The sequence below is a fragment of the Bubalus kerabau genome, chromosome 13 (genome assembly GCF_029407905.1).
Source record: "Bubalus kerabau isolate K-KA32 ecotype Philippines breed swamp buffalo chromosome 13, PCC_UOA_SB_1v2, whole genome shotgun sequence".
NCBI classification, from domain to species: domain Eukaryota; kingdom Metazoa; phylum Chordata; class Mammalia; order Artiodactyla; family Bovidae; genus Bubalus; species Bubalus kerabau.
In genome coordinates, this window is record NC_073636.1 from 27,440,363 (window position 1) to 27,456,779 (window position 16,417).

General features: G+C 40.7%; 1 long non-coding RNA gene and 1 other non-coding gene across 2 annotated transcripts in view; both read right to left on the bottom strand.

Annotated features, from left to right (window-relative positions):
- The window catches only part of LOC129626231 (uncharacterized), a 34,501-nt gene extending 19,921 nt beyond the window's left edge, over nucleotides 1-14,580 (bottom strand). Inside the window, exon 1 of the long non-coding RNA XR_008701848.1 lies at nucleotides 14,511-14,580. This is a non-coding gene — a long non-coding RNA (uncharacterized LOC129626231). The remainder of the gene's footprint in view (nucleotides 1-14,510) is intronic.
- On the bottom strand, nucleotides 396-468 carry TRNAY-GUA (transfer RNA tyrosine (anticodon GUA)). Its single transcript has one exon. It is a non-coding gene; the product is annotated as a tRNA-Tyr (tRNA).
- Nucleotides 14,581-16,417: the final 1,837 nt, after the last annotated feature.

Sequence of the window (16,417 nt, forward strand, 5' to 3'; positions counted from 1 at the left end):
ATCTTGCCATCTCATCCTCTGCTGCCCTCTTCTCCTGTTGCCTTCATTCTTTCTCATCATCAGGGTCTTCTCAGAGCAAAGGAGTCTCTATTCCATTGCATTTTCCTTTGTGTCAAGCTTGTTCAGGACAGATGTTCAGGATCCTCCAAACTAAGCTTTTTTTTTTTTTTTTTTTAATAGCAGGCACATCACAGACTCTCAGCGTGGCTTCTGTATGCAGCTGTAGCTTATGTTTCTTGCATATTTACAAGTGTCGAACCAGTGAACCAGTGAAGTCGCTCAGTCATGTCCAATTCTTTGTGATCCCATGGACTGTAGCCTACCAGTCTCCTCCATCCATGGAATTTTCCAGGCAGCAGTACTGGAGTGGGTTGCCATTTCCTTCTCCAGGGGATCTTCCTGACCCAGGGATTGAACCCAGGTCTCCTGCTTTACAGGCAGATGCTTTACCATCTGAGCTACCAGGGAAGCCCTACAAGTGTAGAAGGTACCCCTAAAAAGACACTTCTTTATTAGCACCCTATTTTTAGTAGTTTGGATTCAGGGTGGGCACTGAGATATTCTCAATTGTGCCATATTTAAATAAAAATAGGAAAAACATAAAGTCTAAGACTCCATATCCCTTTGGGAATAAAGAAGACTATCAGCTGGAAACAGTGAACCAGTCAAAATGCTTATCTTAGGGAAAATATTCACATTAATCATTTCCGGTATGAAAAGAGACATAAATTCTCATCCAAGAAGCTTTAGAGCATATGAATTTTGCCAAAGCTGCTTTAATAAAAATATGATTTTGAATTTTGCATAATAAACATCTGTGAAAATGATCACATTTAAAGTGTAATCTTGGGCTCCCTGATGGTTCAATGGAAAAGAATCTGCCTGCTAATGCAGGAGACATGGGTTCAATCCCTGATCCGGGAAGATCCCACACACTGCGGAGCAACTAAGCTCATGTGTCATAACTACTGAGCCTGTGCTCTAGAGCCTGCGAGCCACAACTACTGAGCCCATGTGCTGCAACTTCTGAAACCCAAGAGCCCTAGAGCCTGTGCTGCTGCTGCTGCTAAGTCGCTTCAGTCGTGTCTGACTCTGTGCGACCCCAGAGACAGCAGCCCACCAAGCTCCCCTGTCCCTGGGATTCTCCAGGCAAGAACACTGGAGTGGGTTGCCATTTCCTTCTCCAGTGCATGAAAGTGAAAAGTGAAAGTGAAGTCACTCAGTCGTGTCTGACTCCTAGCGACCCCATGGACTGCAGCCTACCAGGTTCCTCTATCCATGGGATTTTCCAGGCAAGAGTACTGGAGTGGGGTGCCATTGCCTAGAGCCTGTACTCCACAACAAAAAAAGCCACCACGATGAGAAGCCAGCATACTGCAACTAAAGAGTAGCCCTCACTCTCCATAACGAGAGAAAAGACTGCACAGCATCGAAGACCCATAAATAAATAAATAAACATTTTAAATTAAATAAATAAAATGCAATCTTATGTATAACATCAACTTGTTTGAAAGGTTTCAGTGATGTCACAAGCTTTAATGATTATTGCAAATTCTAAATAGTGAAGTTCAAATTAATATAATTTCATATTTGCAACAAAGTGGTCATTGTTTCTGAATAGCAGATAATTTAAAACAAATACCTGATGCATTATACATGATCAAAATGCCACATTTTTTTCTTAAAGTTCTCTGTGTGGTCTGGGGAAAGGGTGAAGGTCTGCTGGTTACGGGGCAAAACAACAGCCACTTTGGAATCCCAGTTAGACTGCCTGGATTTAAACACTCTCTCTGTCACTTTCCAGCCTTGATACACTGACAAGTCAGTGAACCTTCTGAATGTCAGTAACCCTATCTGCAAGATGCAGGTTTGAGGATGAAGATTAGACAATGTATATAAAATAGCACAGATCTTAACATCTGTTAGGAACCTGAAAGATGGTCTTTATTATCAGTGTGGTTCTAGTGGTTTTAAAATCTTCCCACAAAATTTCCCTGGTGGAATCTGATTCTCCTCCCCCTGGATGTGGGCTGGACTTAGTGACTCACTTCTCATGAATAGAATGCAACAAGTGGATGCTGTGTGAGCTCCAAGACTATATTCTAAAGAGGATTAATGTTTGTAGTCAGCTGCCATGTTGTGAGGATGCTCAAGCATTAAACTGATGAAATAGAAAATTTGTTTTATTCATTTTCTCTCTTTGCAGAGAACATACGCTCTATGAGAGTAAGGATCTCCTACTTGGTCCTGCTCTCCTCCAGTCTTTCTCCATATTGGAGTCAAAGTCAACAGCGAAATTGTTGATCTAATCACATGACTTTTCCACTTAAAATGATGAATTGATCCCTCCTTCCTTGTAGGACAGACTCCACAATTCCTACATGGCTGACATGCCTTCATGTCTGGCTTTCGCCCACATATCTATCCAGATCCAAGCTGCCTTCTGCTTGGCTCACTTCCTGACAGCAGCCACCTTCTTTTGGGTCTCAGGCCACAGATTCCCAGCCTCACAGCCGCACTTTAACTAATGTACCTCCTCTACCCTTCCACCTGGCTAATTCTTGTCAATTACTCATCCTCAACTATCACATACTCTGCCAAGTGCCCCTTCCCCTCCCAACAAACTGATTTAGCTTTCTCCATCATCATACTCATACCAGGGACTATTTATGGCAATTATGAATTATTTTGTCAACAGTTTATTTAATGCACCTATTTTGAGCACCTACTAAGTACCAGGAAAATATCTACTTCTGCTTTATTGACTATGCCAAAGCCTTTGACTGTGTGGATCACAACAAACTGGGAAAATTCTTCAAGAGATGGGAATACCAGACCACCTGACCTGCCTCCTGAGAAATCTGGATGCAGGTCAAGAAGCAACAGTTAGAACTGGACATGGAACAACAGACTGGTTCCAAATCAGGAAAGAAGTACATCAAGGCTGTATATTGTCACCCTGCTTATTTAACTTATATGCAGGGTACATCATGAGAAATGCTGGGGTGGATGAAGCACAGACTGGAATCAAGATTGCTGGGAGAAATACCGATAACCTCAGATATGTAATGACACCACCCTTATGGCAGAAAGCGAAGAACTAAACAGTCTCTTGATGAAAGAGGAGAGTTAAAAGTTGGTTTAAAGCTCAACATTCAGAAAACGAAGATCATGGCATCTGGTCCCATCACTTCATGGTAAATAGATGGACAAACAGTGGAAACAGTGACAGACTTTATTTTTTGGGGTTCCAAAATCACTGCCAATGGTGACTGCAGCCATGAAATTAAATGATGCTTATTCCTTGGAAGAAAAGTTATGACCAACCTAGACAGCATATTAAAAAGCAGAGACATTACTTTGCCAACAAAGGTCCATCTAGTCAAGGCTATGGTTTTTCCAGTAGTCATGTATGGATGTGAGAGTTGGACTATAAAGAAAGCTGAGCACAGAAGAATTGATGCTTTTGATCTGTGGTATTGGAGAAGACTCTTGAGAGTCACTTGAACACATGGAAATTCAACCAGTCCATCCTAAAGGAAATCAGTCCTGAATATTCATTGGAAAGGCTGATGCTGAAGCTGAAACTCCAATACTTTGGCCACCTGATGCGAAGAACTGACTCATTGGAAAAGACCCTGGGTGGGAGGAGAAGGGGTTGACAGAGGATGAGATGGTTGGATGGCATCACCGACTCAATGGACATGGGTTTGAGTAAACTCTAGGTGTTGATGATGGACAAGGAGGCCTGGCGTGCTGCAGTCCATGGGGTCACAAAGAGTCAGACACTACTGAGTGACTGAACTGAACTGAACTCAATATTGAGCACCTATTATGTACCAAACAGTTTAAGACACAGATATCACAATGGCAAATTAAATGACAAAGATTCCTGCCTTCATGGGGCTTATGCTTCCATGAAGGCAAATGGACAATAAATAAGATGAATTAAAAATATGGAGGAGGTCACATGCTAAGGGGTGTTATGAAGAAAATTAAGGCAGCAAAAGGAAAATAGAAAATCCTAGTGGCTGAGGGACTGTTATTCTATACAGAATGCTCAGGTAAATCTCCAGTGAGGGCATAGCATAGCAAGCTGGGCTCTGGTGTAGGTCTTGTGGAGTTCAACTGGCTTTGAAACCCAGTCTTTTCCCCTTCTCTCCCATGGAACCAGCTGGACTTGCTCCCGACCGGCTCACCTCTGGAGAGAGTGGTCAGGTGTCAGGGGTCAGATCATCCAACATCTTTTGTAGGGACCATGTAGGTAGTTACTAAACCATTTTTCACATCATTGGGGTCTAAGCACTAAGCTTGAGGCTGCTTATGTGAACAAACCCATCAATTCTTTTAAAACACACAACTGAAAACCATCTATTCCTATTCATTTCAAACATAGCATTAGTGCCTAAGCTGCTGTCTTCTAAGCAAGTTGCATCAGCCAGCTTTACATCTTAGGCTCATTGGCATGATTTTGGAAGTCTGATGACCAAAGAGCCTAACTACAAAGCAGAAGGAGATTATTCAAACTAAATCTCACCACGACACCTGGGACAGGGAACAATGAATGGGATTCATGTCAACATGGACATGACAGGTACCTAATACTTTCCTGAAAGCAGGTTTTGTTAAAAGTGGGAGAGAATAGGAGAGCCCTGAGTGTTTGAATATGAAACTGAGTGGAGAAAAGGCAGGATGCAAAATACACCTCCATCTATTTCTAAACTTTATTCAAGATGTATATGTATAACTGAATCACTTTGCTGTACACCTAAAACTAACACAACATTGTGAATCAACTATAATGTAAGATAAAGATTAAATTAAAAAAAACAACCCATAGCTTAGTCTGGCTGTTCATCTTCTCAATTCAAAAGGCGATCTTGCCTCGTGTCAGGTTTTCTTATCTACCATGATTGACAATTAGCTGCTTTTTCTCCAGATAAACTGTATGATGTTTTTATAATATTGTTCAAAACTTCACTTACTCATATATGTTTGTATTTATCCAGCAAATAATCATTGCACTACAGTTAAGTCTATAGATATGCACACGTGAGGATCTTGTTCTGTAAACCACTGGCTTGCAAACATGGCTGTGTATCAGAAAAGGCAATGCATGTAGTTAGTGATCACTCGAATGTCATAATATTTATATAACTAAAATATATGAACACCTGTAAGTTAATAGTTTGGCAAGCATCTTTCCAGAAACATTGCTATTTTGCTTGCTTTCTCTCTTCACTTTTCTTACATTGATTTATTATAGAGATAGTTTTAAAATACGTCTCTGCTTGGCAAGGTAAATAGTTTCTCATTATAAATGCTAAATATATATGTAAGATCATAATAATTAAACATTTTGAAGCCTTGAACAAAGCATGACTTTGTTCAGTTTTTAATATAACTAAGTGGTAGATGTTTAGCTTTTAAATTGCTTTTGCTATGTTAAACAGTGCCATGTTTAGCATCTTAGTGTATACAATTTCCAGATGTGGAATTCTTAAAACCACCCTAAGTAAAGTTACACCCATCAATATTACACCAGCATTTCTTAAATGAATCTTTTTTTAAAATTAATTTTTATTGCAATATAGTCATTTTACAGTGTTGGTAGCTAGTTTCTGCTATTCAGCAAAGTGAATCAGTTATGTGTATACATATATCCCCTCTTTTTTGGATTTTCCTTCCCATTTAGGCCACCACAGAGCATTGTGTCAAGCTCACTGTGGTATAATGCAGGTTCTCATTAGCTGACTATATTATAACAGTGATAACAGATGTACACACACTTAATTAAACCACATGTGTGTGTGTTAGTCGCTCAGTCGTGTCCGACTCTTTGTGACCCCATGGACGGTAGCCTGCCAGGCTCCTCTGTCCGGGGGGTTCGCCAAGCAAAAATACTGGAGTGGGTTGCCATGCTCGTCTCCAACCTGTATTATATATAGTATCAATAGTGTGTATATGTCAATCCCAATCTCCCAGTCATCCCAGCCTCTTCTTCCCCCTTTGATAGCCATAAATTGGCTCTCTAGTGTGTGTCCCTATTTCTGCTTTGTAAATAAGTTCTTCTGTATCATTTTTTCTAGATTCCACATATAAGCAATATTATACAATTTTTTTTTTCTTTCTGACTTCACTTGGTATAACAGTCTCTAGGTCTAATGGATAGATTATTTTTAATTTTCTATCCGGCCTCATGGTATGATCAGAATTTCAGATAAAGCTTAGAAAAATGTGTAACTTTTGGAAACTTGGCAGTTTTCTCCAGTTTAGTGTTTCTCAAAATTTATGGATCTCATGGGAAAGTTGTTTATCTCTGGTTTCTGGGATTTGCTAGAACTTTTAGAAATCATCTGACAGGCAGCTTTTGGAGAGAGAGAAAAAAGATCCTAAATTTATATTTTAACCTTTTTACTGAAGTCTCTTGATACCAGGTTTCCCGGCTGCTGAGCCAGATACATTTGAATGTGCACACCAGGTGTGGCCCATGGTGATGGTCATGCCCATCAGGGCCTCACAGGAGCGACCAGAGGAATAGCCCTGTCACCTGGGCACCAGTGATCCTGTGAAAATGACTAGTCCTGTCTGCTCTCTGTGTATCTTCAGGAGGTGCAGTCTCTGACAGAGTAGCTGCTCAATGGTTCTTTGTGGAATGAGAGAAGTGTACGTCCAGGGAACTTAAAAATGTACAAGGAAAAGCTGAGAGGATTGATATTGGGTTATCTGTTAAGGCAGGCTCTTTTCCACACTGCAGACTCCCTTTCTCTGCTTTTCTCTTGTACATGTATGTTATCCGGCCACCTTAGGTGAGCAATAGGTGGCAACAACTAAACACAGTTTGTTCTGTTCCCTCGGTGTCAGATCATACCTGTTGGTCAGTGGGCCTCACCATCTCTCTAAATATCCTTGGGAAGCAATTGGAACCTGCTCTTTGAGTAAATGAGTTGTTTTCAAAACAGAAAATGTATTTGTGTTTTTACAATAGAGTATAGCTAATTGACTATGTTGTGATAGTTTTAGGTGGACAGCGAAGGGACTCAGCCATACATATACCTGTATCCATTCTCCACCAAACTCCCCTCCAATCCAGGCTGCCACATAACACTAAGCAGAGTTCCCTGTGCTGTACAGTAGGTCCTATACAGTAGGTTATCCATTTTAAATACAGCAGTCTGTACATGTCCATCCCAAGCTCCCTATCTCTTCCCCCCATTCTCCCCACTCCAAGCAACCGTCTAAGTGTTTATTCAAGGAAGATAACAGAGGAAGGATAGTATAAGCTGTAATTACTTTAGTAATTTGCACACATTCCATGAATTTATTGTAATTGAAACACACACACACACACACACAAAACTTAGATTATGGGCTCTTCTGCTTTGAGCTCTGACCTTGGGGAAAAGCACATGGTATGCACTGGGTGTGAGCACAGAACACTCGGATCACTTCAGAAGTCACCGGCAATATTTTCAGCCAAGTTAGATGATATTCACCACTTAATTCCTTTCACTTCTGTTAGTGAATCACTGAAAGAACTGATTTTAATCTGAGGATACCACTTTCAAAGAAATCTCAAGAGATTCACTCTACTAGAGAAGACGAAAGATATGAAAGTATTTATTACAAGTGAAAAGAGCTTTAAAACAATGTAGAATAGGAAATGTACACCTGGTGACCTCTTCCATACCTCGGAAGATTGTGAAAAGAATCTGATGGGGATGACGACTGTCACTGAGTATGGATGTTAGACGGACTTTGCTAATGGAAAGACAACAAAGGCTACACTCAGTGGGTGTTCAATGATCAGACAAAACCATCGAGAAGCATGAGGGTCTTACCTGAGCATTGGTTCAAAGAAGTGTTCCAGCACCGAGAGACTCTTAACACTATATAGAGAAAGGAAGACTGGATTGATGTGAGATTGCCTACCTGAAATGATCACAGGAGATCCATAGATGGAAAACTATTCGATACATTATTTTCCCCCAGCAATTTGGCGTTGATCTTATAGTGTATCTTTCACCTAAATGTTTAAAGTGTAAAACCATGGATTCTTTCATCCAGTCACCTTGTATCGGGAAGCCTTGAGGAACTGAGACACTAGTGTATAATCAATTATCTCTATTTTGTGTAAAGGAGTAGCTGTGAAATTTTTAAAATGCTGACTTTAATTCAGTTGAATTAAGAACTGTGATAATCTATATGAGAAAAGAGTGAATGAATATATGAGAAAAAGAATGAATACATGTATATGTATAACTGAATCACTTTGCTGTACACCTGAAACGAACACAACACTAAATCAACTACAGTCCACTGAAATTAAAAAAAAAAATAAAGCCAAAACAAACAAAAAAAGAACTAGAAACTAGGAAGGGTAGTATGTGTACATATGTGTATTAGGTGTGTCTGTTATAAAACTAAATAAGTTAATGAACATATATGTGAAATATGTTTTATTCACTGTGACAGCCATCATTGTAAGCAATTAAATAAGTTAAACTTATGTCATTTGATTTGAATATTTAAAATTTTCATTATAAGAGTAACTGCTTATTTGCTTTATACTGGTGTACATAGTGTTACAAACGATTTTTCTACCTACACTATGTCTAGTGGGATTCCAATATATGTATGATATAAAATAAATATTCTGAAAAGATATATTCTCCTAAAAATAAACACTTCACTAAAGCCATATATACTAATAGGTAGAAATAATTGATGAATGATATGCCTGAGAATCTTTTATGATTTGAGGAATATAAGATAGAGTGAAATAGATATCTACAAAACCAAAAATCCCTGGGAACATAATTGCCCATTAACCATGTCTTTTGTTGGTTATCAATAGATAAGAAAAGGGGATCTCAGGACAGTGGAATTCCATGGGATACTTAGAGGAATGAAAACTACAAGGAAACCTCCAAGTAACTGGTAAGATATATATCAGTTCAGTTCAGTTCAGTCACTCAGTTGTGCCTGACTCTTTGCGACCCCATCAATCGCAGCACGCCAGGCCTCCCTGTCCATCACCAACTCCCGGAGTTCACTCAGACTCATGTCCATCGAGTTGGTGATGCCATCCACCCATCTCATCCTTTGTCATCCCATTCTCCTCCTGCCCCCAATCCCTCCTGGCATCAGAGTCTTTTCCAACGAGTCAACTCTTCGCATGAGGTGGCCAAAGTATTGGAATTTCAGCTTTAGCATCAGTCCTTCCAAAAAACACCCAGGACTGATCTTTAGAATGGACTGGTTGGATCTCCTTGCAGTCCGAGGGACCATCAGGAGTCTTCTCCAACGCCACAGTTCAAAAGCATCAATTCTGCCATATGACCCAGCAGTCCCACTGCTGGGCATACACACCGAGGAAACCAGAATTGAAAGAGACACGTGTACCCCAATGTGCATCGCAGCACTGTTTATAATAGCCAGGACATGGAAGCAACCTAGATGCCCATCAGCAGATGAATGGATAAGAAAGCTGTGGCACATATACACAATGGAGTATTACTCAGCCATTAAAAAGAATACATTTGAATCAGTTCTAATGAGGTGGATGAAACTGGAGCCAATTATACAGAGTGAAGTAAGCCAGAAAGAAAAACACCAATACAGTATACTAACACATATATATGGAATTTAGAAAGATGGTAATGATAACCCTGTATGCAAGACAGCAAAAGAGACATAGATGTATAGAACAGTCTTCTGGACTCTGTGGGAGAGGGCTGGGGTGGGATGATTTGGGAGAATGGCATTAAAACATGTATAATATCATAAAAAAAGTAGTATTTGCACACACACAAAAAAGCATCAATTCTTCAGCGCTCAGCTTTGTTTACAGTCCAACTCTCACATCCATACATGACCACTGGAAAAACCATAGCCTGGACTAGACGAACCTTTGTTGGCAAAATAATGTCTCTGCTTTTCAGTATGCTATCTAGGTTGGTCATAACTTTTCTTCCAAGGAGTAAGTGTCTTTTAATTTCATGGCTGCAATCACCACCTGCAGTGATTTTGGAGCCCCCAAAAATGAAGTCTGACATGTTTCCACTGTTTCTCCATCTATTTACCATGAAGTGATGGGACCAGACGCCATGATCTTAGTTTTCTGAATGTTGAGCTTTAAGCCAACTTTTTCACTCTCCTCTTTCACTTTCATCAAGAGGCTTTTCAGTTCCTCTTCACTTTCTCCCATAAGGGTAGTGTCATCTACATATCTGAGGTTATTGATATTTCTCCCGACAATCTTGATTCCAGCTTGTGCTTCTTCCAGCCCAGTGTTTCTCATGATGTACTCTGCATAGAAGTTAAATAAACAGGGTGACAATATACAGCCTTGACGAACTCCTTTTCCTATTTGGAACCAGTCTGTTGTTCCATGTCCGGTTCTAACTGTTGCTTCCTGACCTGCATATAGATTTCTCAAGAGGCAGGTCAGGTGGTCTGGTATTCCCATCTCTTTCGGAATTTTCCACAGTTTATTGTGATCCACACAGTCAAAGGCTTTGTTTGGCATAGTCAATAAGGCAGAAATAGATGTTTTTCTGGAACTCTCTTGCTTGTTTGATGATCCAGCAAATGCTGGCAATTTGATCTCTGGTTCTTCTGCCTTTTCTAAAACCAGCTTGAACATCAGGAAGTTCACGGTTCACATATTGCTGAAGCCTGGCTTGGAGAATTTTGAGCGTTACTTTACTAGCATGTGAGATGAGTGCAATTGTGCAGTAGTTTGAGCATTCTTTGGCATTGCCTTTCTTTGGGATTGGAATGAAAACTGACCTTTTCCAGTCCTGTGGCCACTGCTGAGTCTTCCAAATTTGCTGGCATATTGAGTGCAGCACTTTCACAGCATCATCTTTCAGGATTTGAAATAGCTCAACTAGAATTCCATCACCTCCACTAGCTTTGTTTGTAGTGATGCTTTCTAAGGCCCACTTGACTTCACATTCCAGGATGTTTGGCTCTAGGTGAGCGATCACACCATCGTGATTATCTTGGTCATGAAGATCTTTTTTTGTACAGTTCTTCTGTGTATTCTTGCCATCTCTTCTTAATATCTTCTGCTTCTGTTAGGTCCATACCATTTCTGTGCTTTATTGAGCCCATCTTTGCAGGAAATCTTCCCTTGGTATCTCTAATTTTCTTGAAGAGCTCTCTAGTCTTTCCCATTCTGTTGTTTTCCTCTATTTCTTTGCATTGATCGCTGAAGAAGACTTTCTTATCTCTCCTTGCTATTCTTTGGAACTCTGCATCCAGATGGGAATATCTTTCTTTTTCTCCTTTGCTTTTTGCTTCTCTTCTTTTCACAGCTATTTGTAAGGCCTCCCCAGACAGCCATTTTGCTTTTTTTGCATTTCTTTTCCATGAGGATGGTCTTGATCCCTGTCTCCTGTACAATGTCATGAACCTCCATCCATAGTTCATCAGGCACTCTGTCTATCAGATCTAATCCCTTAAATCTATTTCTCACTTCCACTGTATAATCATAAGGGATTTGATTTAGGTCATACCTGAATGGTCTAGTGGTTTTCCCTACTTTCTTCAATTTAAGTCTGAATTTTGTAATAAGAAGTTATATAAGATATATATACATAAACATATATATATATATGGACTCCCCAGGTAGTTCAGCTGGTAAAGAATCAACCTGCAAGGCAGGAGAGCCTGGTTCAATTCCTTGGCCAGGAAGTTCTCCTGGAGAAGGGATAGTGTACCCACTCGAATATTCTTGGGCTTCCCTGGTGGCTCAGATGGTAAATAATCCACCTGCAATGTGGGAGACCTGGCTTCCATCCTTGAGTTGGGAAGATCCCCTGGAGGAAGGCATGGCAGCCCACTCCAGTATTCTTGCCTGGAGAATCCCCATGGACAGAGGAGCCTGGCAGGCTACAGTCCATGCGGTCACAAAGAATTGGACATGACTGAGTGGCTAAGCATAGCACATACATATATAATTTATTCTTTCAGTTACAGTTATTTCACACTTTCTCACACAATCATTAATATAAAACAGGTTCCATTTGCTAAAGACATAGATCTTGTTTCAAATTAATGTACAAGATTAATTAGCAATTATAAATCAATCTTACAATATCTGAGTGCATAAATAAAATGTAGTATGCTCATTTGTTTTAAAATCTAGTTATATATACCAAAGGCATTTGGGTATGTACATATGAGGATAGGAGACACCAGGAGAGAGATGTTAGTGTGTGAGTGATACACTCACAATAGTGTTTAAAGCTATGGAATCACAAAAATGTAGATGGAGAACAAGTGTAAGGACTGAGCCTACAGGTGGCTTTGTAGTCCTGGCGATTGGTTGATTGGCTTGTTTCTCTTCAGGTGTTGAAAGGGTTAGGGTTAGGGCTGAGAGCATGCTGATAGTTGGGGAAGGGCCTCTACACGAGGAAAGCTTGAGAGATTTCATTACCTTCTCTGGCAAGTTACTGCTCACTGAGGCCGGGTGTATGAAAAGCCTCAAGTTAGATGAATGACCACTTCATGCATCTCCAGCCTCACCCATCCATGCAGTGGGTCACTGGGATGGGTCTCATTTCACAGAAAGGAGCCAGTCAATATGTAACACATGCTTCAGCTGCACCCTGGGCATGCAGAGCAGAGCAGAACACAGCCCCAGGCTTGCAGAATGTTCCAGGGCAGGCTCAAAGTGGAACCTTTGTTGGAGTTTAGTTCAGAAAATGCATTTATTTGCCTTATCCCGAATTCCCCTCTTTGACCTGGATTGAGTCTTAGGACATTCATCTATAATTAGATGCCTGGCAATATGATCCCTTTGTTTTTATTTTATAGAAATTACAGTTTAGGAATCATTAATATGAGCCTGATCTGCTCATTTTTTTGTAGTGCTATAATGGGGGTGTGTGTGTGTGCTTGAGAGGTACCAGTCAATGGGATTTGGGAAAAGTGGAAAGGTGAATGTGGACGTCTTGAAGGAGAAGCCATTTATAAAGTTGCATTGTGTTCTAAGGAAAGATATATTTAAATTACTTTTTTTTTCCTCTGAAAGCACATGAGATTGTAAAATTACCAATCATAAAAGATCCAAGTAAATATTTAAAATGTAAAATATATTTTACTTTTAGGCCTAGATGTTACAATGTTAATAAAAATATGGAGAAGTGGAAATTCTCTGGAGTCATTATAGCTACAACTGTGTAAATAGCTTGCTTCAAATGATATCAAAGGGAGAGTTAACCTCATTAGATGCAGTTCTAACAGCAAGAGAGCCGAAGGCATGGCAACAATTGTATCTGAAGATTGAATTGGAAGGATGCTGTCCTTATAAAGGCTATGATTCAGTGAAACTTTACTTGGTGAAATTTTCATTTGCAAAGTGATGTTTCTTCTTACAAGTTACTAATATGGTTTACTTTGGGGGTCTGGAATCAATTTTTCTGTTCATGTTTTAAAATGAAAAGCAATTAAAATACCAGATTAAGAAAAACAATACACTTGACCATAGGGACATTCTGTGATTGACCATATTATTTGTGATGTGACGGATATTAATACAATGAAACTAGAATGGGGAGGAGATATAAATTTGTGCATACTAACTAGGAAAAAAAGGTGGCACAGCAAATCCCTAGCCACTGTGCTTTGATGCTAAATAATAGTACTCAATTTATATTTGAAGGATTTTCCATAAATTAACAATCCTACTCTTTTGAAAGCATGTACTAGACTTTAGGGGGTTTATGGGAAAAAGCTGAGCATTTTTGAAAGAGGTTGCTGATAAGACAAAGATGGAAGATATATGATATATATGTATTTAATACAGCAAATTCTACAAAACAAATTGTATCAGTAGTAGTATTTCTGTGCCTGAACCATACTGTTAGCACTAAGACGGAAACTCTGATGTTGTTTTCCAGTCTGGCTAGGTATTCTTATATAAATAGCAAGATCATTTGGCACTTCAGTAGTTGAGTCCCCCTGAAAACAATGCAAATTAAGACTTCTCCCAATATTTTCCCTATTATATAATGGCTGCAATGAATCCATTGCAAGAATCCGCCTGTGATGCAGGAGACACAGTTTCAATCCCTGGGTCAGGAAGATCCCTTGGAGGAGGAAAATGGCAAACCACTCCAGTATTCTTGCCTGGACAGAGGAAAAAATCCAATGGACAGAGGAGCCTGGTGTGCTACAGTCCAAAGAGTCTCAAAGAGTCAGACATGACTAAACAGTCGACTAAGCAAATTAGTGAGTTATTATGGAGAGTTGCTGTCTGTGCTAGCTGTTTTCAGTTTGACACCTTCTTCCCCCAAATTGCTGTTCTCTGCCTTGTTCCTACAAGGCAGGCTGCCCCGATGGACCACACAGACTGAGCCCCTTTGCCACTGGGCAGTAGTGAGGTGCAGCCAGGGGTGGGATCAACCAGAGATGGCAGCAGAAGGAGCTAGTGTGCCTCTTGTTTCTTATCTACAGGCAACTCTCACAAGGATCTGGCTGCATTACACACCACCTACCTTAGTCCATCGGCTTCTGATGGTTAAACTTCTGGGTGCTTCAGCATTCTTTGTAGGTACCCTTAACTCTGGGCACACCCTTGAAATTATCTCATTAAAAACTCTTCTGATGAGTCATCAGAGTGGGATTCTTTTCTTACTGTGGCCCTGGGTGACACAGACACATGACGCTGATGTCATATGACAGACCAGGTAGTACAATGCACTTCATGAGTGCTTCCCTTACAATCAGGGCTGTAAGCACTATACAGATTTGAATCTGTTTGCTGATTTTGAGTGGTACCACTCAACAATAATGCCTTGCTGGGGCTGCTAAGTCTCTTCAGTCGTGTCCGACTCTGTGTGACCCCAGAGACGGCAGCCCACCAGGCTCCCCCGTCCTTGGGATTCTCCAGGCAAGAACACTGGAGTAGGTTGCCATTTCCTTCTCCAATGCATGAAAGTGAAAAGTGAAAGGGAAGTCACTCAGTCATATCCGACTCTTTGTGACCCCACGGACTGCAGCCTACCAGGCTCCTCTGTCCATGGGATTTTCCAGGCAAGAGTACTGGAGTGGGGTGCCATTGCCTTCTCCGAATAATGCCTTAGTTATTATCATAATTATAAGGTACTGAACATCTGCTGGATTATGGAAAAAGCAAAAGAGTTCCAGAAAAAACATCTATTTCTGCTTTACTGACTATGCCAAAGCCTTTGACTGTGTGGATTACAACAAACTGGAAAATTCTGAAAGAGATGGGAATACCAGACCACCTGACCTGCCTCTTGAGAAACCTATATGCAGTCAGGAAGCAACAGTTAGAACTGGACATGGAACAACAGACTGGTTCCAAATAGGAAAAGGAGTATGTCAAGGCTGTATATTGTCACCCTTCTTATTTAACTTCTATGCAAAGTACATCATGAGAAACGCTGGGCTGGAAAAAGCACAAGCTGGAATCAAGATTGCCGGGAGAATATCAATAACCTCAGATATGCAGATGACACCACTCTTATGGGAGAAAGTGAAGAGGAACTGAAAAGCCTCTTGATGAAAGTGAAAGAGGAGAGTGAAAAGTTGGCTTAAAGCTCAACATTCAGAAAACTAAGATCATGGCATCTGATCCTATCATTTCATGGCACTTCATAGATGGGGAAACAGTGGAAACATGTCAGACTTCATTTTGGGGGGGCTCCAAAATCACTGCAGATGTTGACTGCAGCCATGAAATTAAAAGACACTTACTCCTCATAAGAAAAGTTATGACCAACCTAGATAGCATATTGAAAAGCAGAGACATTATTTTGCCAACAAAGTTCTGTCCAGTCAAGGCTATGGTTTTTCCAGTGGTCATGTATGGATGTGAGAGTTGGACTGTGAAGAAAGCTGAGCACTGAAGAATTGATGCTTTTGAACTGTGGTGTTGGAGAAGACTCTTGAGAGTCCCTTGGACTGCAAGGAGATCCAACCAGTCCATTCTGAAGGAGATCAGCCCTGGGTGTTCATTGGAAGGACTGATGCTGAAGCTGAAACTCCAATACTTTGGCCACCTCATGCGAAGAGTTGACTCATTGGAAAAGACTCTGATGCTGGGAGGGACTGGGGGCAGGAGGAGAAGGGGATGACAGAGGATGAGATGGCTGGATGGCATCACCGACTCGATGGACATGAGTCTGAGTGAACTCTGGGGGTTGGTGATGGACAGGGAGGCCTGGCGTGCTACGATTCATGGGGTTGCAAAGAGTCGGACATGACTGAGCAACTGAACTGAACTGACTAGTAGCCCTACCTTTTGAGATGAAAATGAGGTAAGGATGCCAGAGATAATTATTCCATGTACAGGCAGCAACCTCAAGAAAAAGGGTAGGCTGTGACCTCTTGACCAATAAACTGACTTCCCTGGCCCAGTAGAGCATTCCAGTTTTCC